Raw genomic sequence first — 18,026 nt, 5'->3', positions numbered from 1 at the left:
ATCTCTCTATTTGAGTGTAATGAGTATCTTTTTTAGTCTTACCAGGCTCTTTGACACATTTACTAATAGTGACTTCTCATTAGCTGACAGTCTCCCTGCATATGAATGTTCTTGTAGATGCTCCGCAATTAGATGTTATGCAATTTACAAACTACATTCAATGTTCAACTTGTATGCCCTCAAATCAAACGGACATTCGCACTTCTTTGTACTAGCTTGTCTCAACAAGTCTTTTGAGCCATCTTTCAACTTGTTACATGATATATACTTGTCACTCCGCTCACAAGCAAGATAAATTCTTGGTCGCTTGCAAACACCACTGATGTCTTTATAATAATAATAAAGCCATTGGTCCTTCCAATATCACATACTCAAGTAACCAATTCATCCTTATTGTTGAAAACCTGTATATAATGTCACGCAACTTTCACAAGAACAAACTAAACAAAATAACTAATAAAAATTATTAACTTATGACAATCATGTTAAAAGTTACCTATTTTGCTGTAAAATGACTAGTACAATCTACCATAATATCATATTGAACCTTAGTTTATTTGGCAGTACAGAGCCAAATAAAACAATACAATTCAGCACTTGATTACCAGAATAAATTAATAAATTTGATTTTCAAATATCGAAAAAATTATTAAAAATAGGTATTGAAGTATCGAAATAATCTATTATTTTCTGACTAGTATGTCGAAATAAATTAAATAATTCTGTAGTTGATATCCGAATATAATGAAATAATTCGACACTGATTGTCTAAGCGAAAACCATGAAAAGAAAAAAAAAATGGCACGAAAAAACTAACATTTTCATCACTGATTTTGCTGTCACTAGACATATTTTTGTTTGAGTTTGAACTTCCATTGTTTTGCAACCCTTCCATAACAAAATCAAGCAAACATTGTGGAACTAATAAGAAATGATATAAGTAATAGAATATAAATGTAGAGATTAAAGCAATATGAGAGTTGCTATGAGATTATTGCTTTGCAAGCAATAGATGAGTATAAAATGTGTAGCAAGCAAAGTAACAACAATGAAAAAAAAAAAAAAAAACTAGGGTTTAGTTTTTTTTTAGTTAAAAGGTCTACACTAAGATTTTTTTATTTTTAAAAGATATGTATAGAGAATATTTTCATATAATATTGTGGGTATTGGTACATGCCCATTATGATCATTTTCATTTAGGATATAATTATCATTAAAATAATATTTCATTAAGTGTGTACATTAAAATAATTAAATGTGTGGAAAATAGAACTTTTCATGAAAATAGTATGTCCACAACGATATATTTTGTGAAATGACCAATCTGCCCATATATTGAGTTTCACACCTATCTGTTCCTGTGTAATCCAACGCTCACTATCTCCCTCTTAATCACGGCTGATTTCCCTGACTATACTATTTTCAAAATTTTAGTCCCACTTTAGGGTGTGTTTTTATCTTTATTCCCATTATAGGGTAAAACAATTTTAGAAATGCCATTTTTTAGAAAACGACTTTTGAAAAGCCGTGTTTTGTGATTAAAATAATAATAAAATTTTAACATAAAAAACGGCTTTAGAAAAGCCGGTTTTAATTAAATTTTTAATTAATTCCAAATTAATTAAAAACAGTTTTGATAAAACCGGTTTTACATTAACTTTTAATTTTTTTTTATTTATATTTTCAACTTAAATATTTTTTGACCAAAAATATTTTTAATAAAAAACGGTGTTAGAAAAGTCGTTTTAGAAAACGGTTTTGGTAAAACCGGTTTTACATTAATTTTTAATTTTTTTTAATTTATATTTTAAACTTAAATATTTTTTGACCAAAAATATTTTTAATAAAAAACGGTGTTAGAAAAGTCGTTTTAGAAAACGGTTTTGGTAAAATCGGTTTTACATTAATTTTTAATTTTTTTTAATTTATATTTTCAACTTAAATATTTTTTACCAAAAATATTTTTAATAAAAAATAGTTTTAGAAAAGTCGTTTTTACATTAATTTTTTTTTAATTTATATTTTCAACATAAATATTTTTTGACCAAAAATATTTTTAATAAAAAATGGTTTCAGAAATTTTTTTTTTTACTTATTTTTTCTCATGTGGGAAGGTTGGACTTGGGAATCAAAAGATGAGTAAGAGAGCAGCAATTGCAATGCATTCTAATATGGGTTTCTTTAGAAAATTACAGCACAAATAAAAATAAAAATTAAAACGTAATGCTTGCTTTGAGTTTTCTAAAACATTTTTTAGAAAATTCTATTTTCTTATTTTTCGTATTTTTTTGTTTTTGTTGAATTTTTTAATATTTTAAGTTTTTAAACATACCTAGCATAAATACACTAAATACCAAAAATACAAACAAAAAAAAACGAAAATTCAGTACATTTTTCATATTTTTGTGTATTTATTAATTTTTGAAAATATTTTTTTACAAATATTTTACTTTTTAAACACATCTAAGTAAAATGCATCTAAAAAAGTAAAAAAAAAATTCTTAAAATTTTAAAAATATTCACTAAAAACAAAAAACTCAGTTTTCAAAAAACTTAATTCAGAAAACTGAAACCTAGGGCCTGTTTGGTTTGTATCTCAAGATATAATTTTTGAGAAATTTTTTTAAAATTTTTTGTAGTTCAAATTTTTTGAAAAAAAAATTCCAAAATCACTTTTCAAAAATTTCAAAGTGTTTACAAAACCCACCCTAGAGTGGGAATAAATATTTTATGTTTTAAATATTTATTTATTTTTTTAATGTGCACTATATTTCGGGGCTTTTCCTATATTAAGCCAATTTATCATCTTAATTCCCAAACTAGGCCTAGTTTGGACGGAATTCCCAAACTAGGCTAAAGCGCTATTACAAAACACGCTTTCATTGTTTGGGGCCGAAAATTTGATGAACATTGAAAGCGCTATTAGAAATCACGCTTTTAATTAAGAAAGGGTGGTTGCAAACCACGCTTTTAACATAATTTTTTTTTTAAAATTAAGACAACGCTATTGGTGGTGTAGTTTTTTTGAAAGAATGAGAACGTTATTTGTTATATTCAATAAATAATGGTTACATTATTGGGTTCTCACGATTGAGAAGGTGAACAAGTTAAGAGAATGTGTATTTCTCCTAAAATAAATTTTGTCAACATTTTTGTAATAAAACTTAATACATAATATAAGAAGTCACTAATTTACTAAATACTCATACAGGCATGAAAACAACATAACTGAAGTTGCAAATGTAACAGTTTTCAGTTACATAGGTAGTACAGACATAAGTCTCCCACAAAAATACATTCTGGATACCATGAACTAAACACACAATACATACATCCTGAACTGAACACACAATACATAAACATAATAGTTAGACAGACAAATATTAGGCAGAGAATCTGACAAACTCATTACGGAAACACTTAGCCTACACAGACATTACATATTAATGCAAGTTGTTATATTGCCAAAGTATAGACATTAACACCTAATTTGCGCTTAAATCGGCAGGTGGCTTAGAGTCTGAATAATCCGAAAGCTCAGCGTCAGAGACAAGTTTAGGATCCTCCATGATACCCTTGATAGCCACAACATTTGGTTCTGTTCTGTTCTTTTGGGCATCCTTCTTAACTATGTGTAGCTGCATATCGCGGGCTAACCTACGGCGCATTTGAGAAATCTCACGTTGTAGTCTTTCACATAGTCGATCAACATTATCAAAATCTTCCTTTTGGATCTCAACAGAACGTGCTTTTGGCACCTTCCGTCGATTTTCCCGACATAATCTTTCCATTTGCACTCGCTCTATAAATAGTGCGGGCCACTTCAGAAGTCTAGCGTTTGCTCAACCATATCTTGTTTGATTATCTGATGGATCCTCCACCAAACCACATGGATCTCGATAGTACTTGGGCATGACAAAATGTCGCTTCCCAAACCTATCATGATAAGCACAAGAGGCATCTAACAAAGTAAATGGTGTTTCATCTTCAGCATCGCCACTTCCCCTTCCCCCTCCTTATCGTGAACTGTCAAGTTCTTACCACCTCTGTGATTCCCACTCCCTCCCATGAACCATGTAGCCATGCTAATTTTTTAAAACAAATGAATGATAATTTCGTAGGGCGAAATGAGTTGTAAGGTTGTGTCTTCACCTTTAGTCGTTTATATAGTTGGTTATGAACGGCTTTAGAAAGATGCTTCTGCATGACAATCCCACATATACGAACAAGGTATGAGTTGTCACTAGAATGAAAAAACAGAGTAAAGCAAATACTGTGTACCAAGTCACGTGACTTGACAATCCATCTGCATATACCGAGAAAATAAGGGCATGCTCACTGTAAAGTAAATCAGTGAATTCACTGTTGCCATGTGACTCTCTGAATTGAGACTCCCACTTATATCAATAAGAGATAAGTTGTCGCTGTAATAAAAAAATCGATCAAAAAATTGAGAAAACCAAAGCTTGTGCACCAAGTCACGTGACTTGACAATCCATCTGCATATACGGACAAAATAAGGGCACGCTCACTGTAAGGTAAATCAGTGAATTCACCGTTGCCATGTGACTTTATGAATTGAGAATCTCACATATATCAATAAGAGATGAGTTGTCACTGTAATCAAAAAATCAAGCAAACCAAAGCCTGTGCACCAAGTCACATGACTTGACAATCCATCTGCATATACGGACAAAATAAGGACATACTCACTGTAAGGTAAATCAGTGAATTCACTGTTGCTATGTGACTTTCTGAATTGAGAATCTCACATATATCAATAAGAGATGAGTTGTCACTGTAATCAAAAAATCGAGCAAAAAATCAAGAAAACCAAAGCCTGTGCACCAAGTCACATGACTTGACAATACATCTGCATATACGGACAAAAAAAGGGTATGCTCACTGTAAGGTAAATCAGTGAATTCACTGTTGCCATGTGACTTTCTGAATTGTCACTGTAATAAAAAATGAAACTTATGTAGGCAATGTTGTGTTTCACTTAGCTATGCATCATTCGTTGTTACGACAAACTATTTGTATTTCATTGAAAAATATGACTATTTGAATTTTTGTTGTCATTTGGAATTATTTTAAAATCAACTTTTGAATATTCAATTTGTAATATTTTGGGAAACATTTACAATCTCAACTTTTGAAATAAACTTTAAAATAATGGTGGATCTTGTGAGTGAAACGTGGGTTAGATAAGAGTACTTGGCCACCAATATTTGTAAATATCATGGTGTATTCAAATTTGTCCAGAAAACTGGTGCATTCAAATCTGTCCAGAAAACTTATGTTACATAGTAATTTCGGAAGTGTTGTTCTCTTTGGGTATAAATCCGAAAATATGAAATCAGCGTCATTAGAACTCGTTACAAGTCTAGTTTCTTACATTTTTGCCCTTGCGTTGATTGCTATTTTATACTAAGAGAATCGTCAATTTCTTCAAAAAGTTACAGAAAACAATATGTTTGGGTATAATTAATTGTAAATAGTGATTTTGACAAGCAAATCAAGTAAAACCAATTGGGTTTTAAACTTAGTCCCCCAGCTGGACCAACCACTTGGCTTTGACCTTGTTTGTCCAACCCCCCAAGTTTAGTTTTCTGTCAACCCCCCATTTCTTACCAAAGTCATCATTTTGACTGGACTTCCAGGAATTGAAAGGCGACTCTTTCTTCTTTCCTGATGGAGATTGAAATTCTTTACGTAGAGGATCCCTATTTCACGAGCCCAAGTTAAGGGAAGCTTTTCACCGAGCTACCTGTTATGTTTTATGTGTTTTAAGTATTCACATAATTCAACATACATTAATCCAGAACATTCATTAACTCATTGCAATTCAATAAAGAAAGTCATGAACTAATAAATGTGTAGTTATAAATGTAGTTATTTCATAAACTTCAGGTTCATAAAACAAATACTTGAAATACATCCGTACGTTAGATGAACAACAACATTGTCTTACACTCCAGTAACGAAGATACGACACAACATACAAACATATATGAAAGATAAAGGTGTTTGATTTCTCATTCCTCATCTGACATGTTGTAGTCAGAGAGATATTTTTCATTGTTTAAGACATTATTTCGCTCAATCACTGTCAAATCTCTGTTGCTTGCTTCTGCTATTTCGGTGGCTAGCTGAAGCATGAAATGTCGACATCTCCGCATCAACATTCTATTGTTCTCCTTCTTAATTCTGCTAACTGCTTTTTCATAGTCACTCATATTTCGTCTAGCCATGGTCAATGAATGACGATGAGGTACCGGTGGCCCTAAAGTTACGTAGATCATTAAACAATCCTTCTTGCTTCGTTACCTTGAACGCCCATTCTGCTCGGATACCAGCATAATAATCCTTCGGACTCAAGTACTTTTCGCTCTTGTAGTCATAAGTAAATGGAGGTAGCAGCCACACTTTCGGATTTCTTTGCCGGCGTGAACTTCCTGCACCTCTTGAAGACATTGTTCATAAAATAAACAAACAAATAATAATAGTAATTGTAGATATATTACTATTGTTATGACTTGAACAAACATCATACTGGGGGTATCACTATTTATAGACATCATAGTGGGGGTTAACTAGAGATGATCTAGTGACGATAATGCATGCTGGGGCACTATGGAAGAAGTGATACCCGTGATATTATTTTATGTTATTCATTTCATGCAAATCCTGAGTAGCCGTGACTTTGTGTACCTGTGATGTAGTCATGGATGTGGTTGTCAGATAAAATCATGATTGTAGGACAGAGGATCACAATGCAATCCCTTCATATTCGAGTAGTGAATTGTCAAATAAAACAAAATGCAGTGAGTTATCACATCGCTACATGAAACTATTTTTTCATGCTTACTCTTTTAATACAGTAAGTAGTCACTTGGAATTGGCGATTTCAGTACAAATTGGTGTTTTCAAAAAATTATGAATGAAATCATAAAATGAAACAGCGGCTTTAATTTTCTTTGTTTTAAAGTAATATTGTTCATAAACAACTATGAAACAGAGTGCAAGTAAATACACAACCGTCCAATTCACTTCGACTTGCAAAACTATCGTTGTTTTTTTCACCAAAATAATAAAATGGTCACCTAATATGTAAACACGATTGGAACTTTGCAGCCTATATTTTATCTTATTTTCACTTAATGAACTTCACAGTCATCCCATTTTCTCCTCTTTGCATTTTCTGCTTCTTTTTATATTCGGTAAATTACACTTCACTCCTTTAGTCCATCACATAATTGTTTATCAACACTATTGCCATGTGGTCGTATTAATGTGACTTAGATGAATTCTGAAATGTGAGGAAAAAACAAAGCATGTAAGTTGCGCTGCACAAAGTCACATGCATCACGTAATGTGAGGACAAAAGTCACAAAGTATACAAGCATGGCAAAGTCAGAAAGTTGTAAGCATTACTGCGTGACTGCATAAAGTGACATGCATCACTGCATCACTGCACAAAGTCACATGCATCACTGCATTGCTGCACAAAGTCACATAGCATTTGAGGAAAAAACAAAGCATCCAAATTATTGTGTCTGTTCAAGTCATTGGCGAGCATCACTGAGAAATGTTGGACGCATCACTGCGCCAAGCTACAATTTATTATCGTTCCATACCTACTGTGCCCATGTGAATTATGCAATTCATAAAAATTTTGAGGGGGTGTCAGAACAAAAAAACAAAACAATTAGACCCTTTGTGTTTAAAAAGCCACCCTATCCAGCCCCAAATAGATTCATAAACTTTGAAGATGAAATATTACACAGTTAGAATGTATTGAAGATTAATTTGTAGTAGAGTTAGAATGAATGGGTTTTTCGATGTACAGAACTTGAAAGTGTTACAGACAAGAACAACACCGACTTAAATCAACACATAATTAACTTCAGATTAAATTGGTCAAATTTCTCCAATTAAATTAAATGAAATATGTAAGGTAAAAAATGAAATTAAATATGTTGTCAAGGAAAAATAAATTGAATTATATTTGTAAGCGGCAAAATTAATAAAATTTCCTAGCGGATTTGAACTTTCCTTAAAACCTTCAGATATGCACTAAGTAGTAAATAAAAGTCGAAGTGACAACTCCTATCAAGTTGATGCATAGTTATTCAGGTCATAAAAGTTGACGTGACAACTCTGATGCATAGTTGTTTACAATAATTTCATACATACAGCTACCATGTGTATATATGGTATAAATATCGCATCATAACACAACAAAAGTTTTACAGCTATTTCGAGCGATATCATCATGAGATATACGGTGGTTGATCTATGTTCAGCAATGGGTCGCTATTGGGTTGCAGATGGAGATGAATTTCAATACCCATTAAATCCAAATTTGCGTTACTCACGTGCCACCGTCAATACCATGAGAGCTGAGTTGGAATTTCGCATAACTCGAGCAAACGTTCTCGTTCAGTTATGTCGTGAAGTTAATATCAAATTTCCTCGTTGGTTAGCCATGCGTATGCCAACTGACACTCCACAGTTGTTGCAAAGGGCATTGCATCGTATCCGCGACGAAGTTAATCGCATGAACCAACGGTTGCAAAAGTCCTCACTAATGAAGACCGCAAATGAGCGTGCCAAAAATGGGTTAATGGATGATGCACACCAGTACTTCGCCTGGAGCATGGATGTTATATATGAATCTGATATTGAGATGTCAAATGATGATGATAATGAATGAAATTGTTTGGATGAATGACCAAACCATTTATCTTGTAATGGATTTGTAATGCTTATCCACGACTTATCAATAAAGGGAGATATTTCAATTATTTTTGAATAGTTCTTGTAATTCTACAAATAGTTCAATGAATGGATTTGTGTACTTATAAATGTAGTGATTTCATAAACTTCAGGTTCATATAATAAATAGTTGAAATACATCAGTAAGCTAGATGAACAACAACATTGTCTTACACTCCAGTAACGAAGATACGACACAACATACGACATTGTTTAAGAGATTATTTCGCTCAATCACTATCAATTCTCTGTTGCTTGCGTCTGGTTAGAAGATTTAAGAAAAGAAATTCTCTGCCATTTGCTTAGAAGATTTAAGAAAAGAAAAAAAAATACGCATTGCTGCAACATTTTGTTTGGATATAATAGAAAATACATGAAAAAAGAAAGTGAATGCAATCATACAGAAAATTGAAAGAAAAAGGAAAAAAAATTATGTGTTTGTTTAGATAGATAGAGTCCTATAAAATAATAGAACTAGTTTGTTAGATAGGCTAACAATTTTTTACAAAATATATATGAAATTTTATTTTTTCTCACAATTGGAAGGTGACTCTTTCTTCTTTCCTGATGGAGATTGAAATTCTTTACGTAGAGGTCACTATTTTGAGGAGCCCCAATTAAGGGAAGCTTTTGACTGAGCTACATGTTCTGTTTTCTGTGTTGTTGAAGGCGGTAGTTCGTCTGTCTGAACTTTATTAGTCCCCCAACTGGACCAACCACTTGTTTTTGGGTAATGTTTGTCCAACCCCCGAGTTTAGTTTTCTGTCAACCCCTCATTCCTTACTAGACTCATCATTCTGACTGGACTTCCAGGAATTGTCTGGTGACTCTTTCTTCTTTCCTGATGGAGATTGAAATTCTTTACGTAGAGGTCACTATTTGAGGAGCCCTAGTTAAGGAAAGCTTTTGACTGAGCTACCTGTTCTGTTTTCTGTGTTGTTGAAGGCGATAGTTCGTCTGTCTAAACTTTATTAGTCCCCCAACTGGACCAACCACTTGTTTTTAGGTAATGTTTGTCTAGCCCCCAAGTTTAGTTTTCTGTCAACCCCCCATTCCTTACTACACTCATCATTCTAACTGGACTTCCAGGAATTGTTCGGTGACTCTTTCTTCTTTCCTGATGGAGATTGGAATTCTTTACGTAGAGGTCACTATTTGAGGAGCCCCAGTTAAGGGAAGCTTTTGACTGAGCTACCTGTTCTGTTTTCTGTGTTGTTGGTGGTGGTAGTTCGTCTGTCTGAACTTTATTAGTCCCCCAACTGGACCAACCACTTGTTTTTGGGTAATGTTTGTCCAGCCCCCAAGTTTAGTTTTCTGTCAACCCCCCATTCCTTACTACACTCATCATTCTGACTGGACTTCCAGGAATTGTCCGGTAACTCTTTCTTCTTTCCTGATGGAGATTGAAATTCTTTACGTAGAGCTCACTATTTGAGGAGCCCCAGTTAAGGGAAGCTTTTGACTGAGCTACCTGTTCTGTTTTCTGTGTTGTTGGTGGCGGTAGTTCGTCTGTCTGAACTTTATTAGTCCCCCAACTGAACCAACCACTTATTTTTGGGTAATGTTTGTCCAGTCCCCGAGTTTAGTTTTCTGTCAACCCCCCATTCCTTACTACACTCATCATTCTGACTGGACTTCCAGGAATTGTCCGTTGACTCTTTCTTCTTTCTTGATGGAGATTGAAATTCTTTACGTAGAGGTCACTATTTGAGGAGCCCCAATTAAGGGAAGCTTTTAACTGAGCTACCTGTTCTGTTTTCTGTGTTGTTGAAGGCGGTAGTTCGTCTGTCTGAACTTTATTAGTCCCCCAACTGGGCCAACCACTTGTTTTTGGGTAATGTTTGTCCAGCCCCCAGGTTTAGTTTTCTGTCAACCTCCTATTCCTTACTACACTCATCATTCTGACTGGACTTCCAGGAATTTGAAGGTGACTCTTTCTTCTTTCCTGATGGAGATTGAAATTCTTTATGTAGAGGTCACTATTTTAGGAGCCTTTATTGAGGAAAAATTTTGACTGAGCTACCTGCTCTGTGAGAACCCGAATATAAAAATTAAGTAAATAATTAAATAATAATCTTATTACAATCTCAAATATTTTGGTGGTCAATCCTAAAGTGCAAATTAAATATTTAGAAGGTCTTTTAATTAATTTTTAAACCTAAAATAAATTTATGGTGGAAATCTCTAATTAATGTTTAATTTAATTATTGAAAATTCAAAAACCGAACGTGAAAATTCCAAAGCATTAAAGATATCTGAGAGAGTCCATTCATTAATCCAGAACATTCATTAACTCATTGCAATTCAATAAAAAAAGTGATGAACTAATAAAGAATTGTAAGGGAAAGAGCACTCCCCAACAAAAAAAAAAAAAAAATTGTATACAAATCTATTTGTATGTTTGGTGAGTAAAAATATTATATTCACCCATTTGAGTAAGATGAAAAAAAAAACTATATAACAACAACCCAATACAAGTCTACATTAACTCGGAGTTTTTTTGGGAAGCTCAACCCATTAAGAAAAAACAACACGCCTGTTCAAACACCAAATAACACTACAAGAAATAATACTCTCTGTCATCTGTAACCTGTGCATATATAAAATTATTCATCCATCCATTCATTGATTCAATTCTCAACCATTGAATAAAAATATTTCTCCACAACCTGTAGCATTCAATTTTCAACCATATACACAACTTAACTATTAACCGTACATATCAAAGAAAATAAGAATCCATAAACATAGTATAATCTAACAAATACATATACTATCCGAACCAACAATTACAATTCGAACTAAAAAAAAATATATATTAATAACAAAACATATCAGCTTTACATGTTTTCCATAAACAAAAAATATAATGTAAATTGTGCCCATGCAAACATCGTCAATCTGTCCCAAAAACATCACTGTATCCATGCCAACATTATCAATCTGCAACAAAAATCAGTGAGGTAAGTAATAAAAAATGCAGAGCTTGATTGGCAGTTTAAACATAATATGGTTCAATTTATTTAACAAGTAATTTAGCTTATGGAGAAGGAAAAAATTAGATAACTAACTCAGTTGAATTTAGATGAATAACACAACGAATATACCAACTGATATAGCAAGACTAAATAAAGAAAAATCAGTCAATGATTCCTTTTAGCATAATATATTGTTATTTCAAAGATTTCAATTACAATAGGCAAATAACGATTTATAAGGATATAACACACAATATCAATTATACAACAACAAAGTGAGTTTATCAATTAGCTTTTTCGCACCCTTAACGCCCTTTTTGTTTTTTCGCACCCTTAATGCCCTTTTCCGATTAAGTTTAATGCATTTTTGGCTATAACTCCCAACCTACACGTGCTAATTACATTCCGTCTGCTGTCACAGGTCCTATTTGTCACGAGAAAGCTGGTTGTAACATCTAAACGGTGGTTCAGAGGCAGTTTTGCAGTTTCGCCCCCTTAACGCCCTTTTTCGGTTAAGTTTAAGGCGTTTTTGGCTCTAACTCCCAACATACACGTGTTAATTACATTCCGTCTGTTGTCACAGGTCCTATTTGTTACATGGAAGGTGGCTATGACATCCAAACGGTGGTTCAGGGGCTGTTTCGCAGTTTCGCCCTCTTAGCGCCCTTTTTCGGTTAAGTTTAAGGTGTTTTCGGCTCTAACTCCCAAGCTACACGTGCTAATTACATTCTGTCTATTGACACAAGTCCTATTTGTCACGGGGAAGGTGGCTGTGACATCTGAATGGTGGTTCGGGGGCTGTTTCGCAGTTTCGCCCTCTTAGCGCCCTTTTTCAGTTAAGTTTAAGGCGTTTTCGGCTCTAACTCCCAACCTACACGTTCTAATTACATTCTGTCTGTTGACACAGGTTCTATTTGTCACGGGGAAGGTGTCAGTGACATCCGAATGGTGGTTCGGGGGCTGTTTCGCAGTTTTGCCCTCTTAACGCCCTTTTTCGGTTAAGTTTAAGGCGTTTTCAGCTCTAACTCCCAACCTACACGTGCTAATTACATTCTGTCTGTTGTCACAGGTCCTATTTGTCATGGGGAAGGTGGCTGTGACATCCAAATGGTGGTTCGGGGGCTGTTTCACAGTTTCGCCCTCTTAACGCCATTTTTCGGTTAAGGTTAAGGCGTTTTCAGCTCTAACTCCCAACCTACACGTGCTAATTACATTCTGTCTGTTGTCAGAGATCCTATTTGTCACGGGGAAGGTGGCTGTGACATCCAAATGGTGGTTCGGAGGCTGTTTCGCAGTTTCGCCCCCTTAACGCCATTTTTCGGTTAAGTTTAAGGCGTTTTTTGCTCTAACTCCCAACATACACGTGCTAATTACATTCCGTTTGTTGTCACAGGTCCTATTTGTTACAAGGAAGGTAGCCGTGACATCCGAACGGTGGTTCGGGGGCTGTTTCGCAATTTTGCCCTCTTAACGCCATTTTTCGGTTAAGTTTAAGGCGTTTTCATCATTTATGAATTTAAACTGATTAAATTATAATCATGAAAGGTAACAGCACAATAAGCATTAAGGAACTATGTACTGTACTACATTTTATTTGCTGCAAATAAAAAAGTTGTCCATCTTTAAAAAATTAATATGAAACCATAAAAGTTGGAAGGATAAAAAGGTGCACATAATTGGGAAGGCCAAGCTTTCCTGTAGCAAAAAATAAAAAATAAAAAGAAGACAAGGGCTACAAATGTCCTACTAGTGGGTTTACAAAGTACTTAAATGGACTCTAGTAAACAAGATTGTAATTTTCCATATCATTCTGTTTTAAACCCTCAGTCCCTCACCGGATATGTGGTAGAAAAAGTCCGAATGGCCACATTACGACGGGTTATCTCTTTTTCCAAAATATATATGCTTATAGATTTCCAGAATTTGAGACATGCTCATGACCATAATGAATTGTAAGCCTCAACCTTGAATCCATGTAGAAAGAGCACAAAACCTTGCTCAAAGCTTAGAATGTGAACTCTTCCATAGAACGTCATCTAGCATTCAATTAGACATCCTAAAACCCAAGAAACCAACCTACTTCACCAAATGAATGTCAATGTGATAACATGACTAACTAGAACAATACCAAACAAACATAATATATATATATATATGTATATATAAACCACAATAAAGAGATCATGCAAAATAAACTACATATTGTTATCGACAGACCTGTTATTTCTAGCAATTGCCAGTGATGCTACCACCTCCGCAGAAAGAACATAGATAGGACCATAAGCATGCAAGACGTATTCACTACCAATCAGATGTCTTGATTTCTCATACCGGGAAATATTTACAATAGAGAAAAAACTCAAAAATTAGGTTGCGAATAGTTATACACACTTCATCAAATATATACATTATTGCATAAACAAAAAAACACAAAAATATATATTTAAAGGAGAGGGAGGGGTAAAAGTTTTCGTATCTACCACTTCAGTTTAGAGTCAGTTATCACAGGTCCTTTCTTTATGCATCCAATGTAAGTCAGTGAATGGCTTCTCTGTGAGAACCCAACAGAGTTGCAAGTCGATCTGTTAGAATTGAGAAAATGGTATTAATAGTAAAAGACCAGCAATAGTGAAATTACTGAACAGCAACGAAAATATTAGTCGCCAAAAGTAATATTTGGCGACTAAATTTAAATTTAGTCGCCAATAAGTAATATTTATTGACTAATAAATTTTCGTACTGGTATCTTTAACCAACGCCGACAAATTTTAATTTTACTCACCAAAAAATGTGCAGCAAGTGCTGTTATATACATGCTGCATACCGAGAACAACAGGCCTCTCTTTTGACTAGGGAAAATTGAATATTTTTACCATCCTATTTCCCTCCTCCAGTGTTGGAACTCTCCCTGCAAAATAAATACACAACACAATTAAGCCATAGGATATCAGAAAAAGGCCTTCATTTTATGTGTATATGGGACTTGATGATTAAGTGAGATGATCAAACAATAGAACCCCATCAGCACAGGTGAGTGGGGCACTTGTCCTAACCTGTCTTAAGGAAGGAATCTATAGCCACATTTAACCTGGCTCGATTCAGCGTACGCAACACAACAGATTTAACCTGCGCAAAAACAAAAACAAAAAAAATTGAATACTTGGTAGGTAAAAATGACACACTTTGTTCCATATGGCACAAAAGTATATAAAGGGAAAAAAATTATTACTAATATACAACAGACGACCTCTTGGTAGGAGCTACAAAGGTATCCACAGAAAAGGAAGGCAAATGTTGTGAGTAGGGAGGGATTTGTTTTTGCCATAATGATGCTCAACCCAGTTCCAAGCTTCAAAAAACAAGGGTTCAGCAACATTAGCTCTGAGTAAAAATGTTCGATGCATAAGTATGTGCATCATGCACACTGCAAAAGACCATAAAATTCATACCCAATTCTCAGCTCACTGATCCAAGAACCATCAAGTGCCAAAGTAGAAATGTCACAACATAATGCTGCAGTAGTTCAGTTTTTCCTTTTATTTAACATGAAATAACATATTGCCATGAAAAGGTGTGATGCCCATCAATGTGTCATTACTCTCACAATACGCAGAAGTTCAAAAGTAGAAACTCAATTGGCTCCACTAGTGTATTACTTCTTCTTCTTCTTCAAAAAAAAAAAAACAGTGATATAGCATTTGTGTGTGTGTGGCTTGTGCACCCTTGGTGATTCTTTTATAAGAAAGGCAGCATATTTGGACAATAATCTTTTGACAGGAGGAGATAAGATTTGAAGATGTCAAACAAGGCACATTGTTGCACCTAGATTAAAAGATAAGGGGCTCATATTGGACTAATTGTAGAGATCACTTTTTTGTATAGTACCCTTTATGCTTGCCTCAGAGATCAAGCACTTTGAATTTGGTAGTAACAGAGTGAAGAGTAATAAAAACTCAACTTCGCAAAAAATACTTTTTTTTTTTTGTTTGTTTAGTCATTTGCAAGTTTTATCCAAATGAAACATAAGAATTTTTTTAATGATCTCCAAAATAACAAAAGAATGACAATATTACTCTTAATTGTGTATTTCTTTTCTTTCTTCTTTTAATTATTTTAATTTTACTTATTTTTGATAACCAAGACTCCTTGGTGAGTTCTTCTATCTAATAAAGAGTGACCTGTGTGGTAAATGTCCAAATAACTGTCAAATTTGCATTAATATAAATGTCATTTGTCCTATAAACCTTAGTTAGTGGCCCCTCACATTATCAATTGTATTTGCAAGCACTTGATTATGTTTTCTTTGGAATTGAAATTCATATAAAATTCAATGGATGCAGCATGGTTACAATAGCTCATGCATTTATTTCAATCTCTTGAAAAGAATTTTGGGGTTTCAGGTATAGATAAATTAAACGACTCAATTCAAAAGGCTTAAACATCCAGCTCACAACAAACACAAGCTTCTGGAAATTACAAAAGAAGTTGGAGAATCATACCAGATCGGCAATATTGCCCACACATTCTCCCTTTGCAGTAACATCCCCAATGTTTTCTTCTTTAGCAAAGGCTTTATAGATTGGAGTGCGAGTAGATGTTGATGTAACAGCACCCACATTCTACAAGAAATAAAATATAAATGTAAAGCTACAAAGCTAATTCAACACATTGACCACATTTATAAAATGGGAAGAGAGAGAGAGAGAGAGAGAGAGAGAGAGAGGGGGAGAGTGAGAGAGAGAGAAGTTAAACCTTGGATACATTGGCAACACAAGCTAAAGGGAGAAAAAGGTGTGGCACAGCTGCAGTTACCAATTCTATCCCAGCACCCAGTTCCATTAGAAGATCACCAGAAAAGCGAAGCTGAAAGACATCATAATTTTCCACAGTAAAGTCTTGTTAGAAATAAGAACTACATCCACTAAAAATTAACTGCAAGAATAACTATATTTGAGAGTAATTTCACATGTTATATCATAATCAAATTTCTTCCCTTGCCGAGCAAAAAGCATTTTTCCTACCCAAGCACTATAGTTGCCAAAAATGCTAAAATTAGGTCGCCAAAAAGCAAGCACTATAGTCGCCAAAAATGCTCGCCAAAGGTGCGATTTCTTGTAGTGTGAGCACAGAAGCAGATGGGGAGCAAGAACAAACCCAACACTAAGTACAACCAAATATAAACAAGACCTATTTACGGAATAAACCATGTACATCCCACATGGAAGGCGAAAATTAGGTCCAGGAAATACATATAGTATCACAACAACTATTTCAAACATAATAACAAAGTAAATGTTCCAACTGTATGAACACCATCACGACGCATCCACAACAGCATGAAGCCAGCAGCAGCAACACACAGCCGGCAGCAACCAGAATCAAGAAATAGTAAGCAACCAGCAACCAGCAACACAGTAAGTAGTACAAAAATAGCAACAGCAGCAACAGCAAACAACCAGCAACTAGCAACACAGTAACCAGCAACCAGCAACCAAAATAGCAGCAGCAGCAGCATCTAGAATCTTATAAAATAAGCCACAATTACAAGATAAGATAAACCAAAAGCCAAAACTATATAATAAGCCACAACTTAAACAATGTAGACTAATCCAAGTGAAAACACCACCTGAAGATAATGTTTGAATATACTTACCAATGTTGGTTGTTCCTAATGTCCTAATTTTCCCCCTGTTCCACAACCCCTTCCATGGGTTTGTCTCCTGGTCCTCTTACTATATACTCTCTGTATATCTTGCGCTGCTGTACGTACGACTCCCTCGCCCGCTTCTGTAGAAGCTGGCTGCACATCACCAATGGCTGCAGTACAATCATTTGATACCACCTCCGGCACACCTTCACATACGGCACTAAGCTGTGAAACGCCATCATCCGCTGCATTATTGTCATGGTCTATTGCTTGGCATCGCCTTCGCCCTCGCCCTCGCCCTCTACTTACACCACGACGGCTGCCACAACCTCTACCCCTACTTGTCCCTCTGGTAGGTGCATGGACCTGGCCTTTCCCCTTGCCGTCAATGTGGAGGTCATGGGTAATGAGTGGATCAACATGGTAGGTGAAGGTCATATGTGGTGTAGGAGATGATGGTGGGGTAGGAGATGATGGTACTGTGAAAGGGTTGGGTGCAGTCAATGTCGACGCAGAGGGAATCATAGTAGACAGACATGTAGTAGACAGTGGCACCAAGGGAGTCACCGGGGTACCAACCGTTGTCCTATATGGGGGTGGTGACCAGGAGGGGTCCAATA

General features: G+C 34.9%; 1 long non-coding RNA gene across 1 annotated transcript; it reads right to left on the bottom strand.

The window, feature by feature from the left end:
- Nucleotides 1-14,585: 14,585 nt before the first annotated feature.
- Nucleotides 14,586-15,399, bottom strand: LOC114322112 (uncharacterized). The gene is made up of 3 exons (XR_014360399.1): nucleotides 15,007-15,399; nucleotides 14,813-14,885; nucleotides 14,586-14,667 (listed from the first exon to the last, which is right to left on the bottom strand). It is a non-coding gene; the product is annotated as an uncharacterized LOC114322112 (long non-coding RNA).
- Nucleotides 15,400-18,026: the final 2,627 nt, after the last annotated feature.

The sequence above is a fragment of the Camellia sinensis genome, chromosome 2 (assembly GCF_055761805.1).
Source record: "Camellia sinensis isolate YWXY chromosome 2, ASM5576180v1, whole genome shotgun sequence".
Classification (NCBI taxonomy): Eukaryota; Viridiplantae; Streptophyta; class Magnoliopsida; order Ericales; family Theaceae; genus Camellia; species Camellia sinensis.
This window is presented reverse-complemented; position numbering and strand designations above follow the sequence as displayed.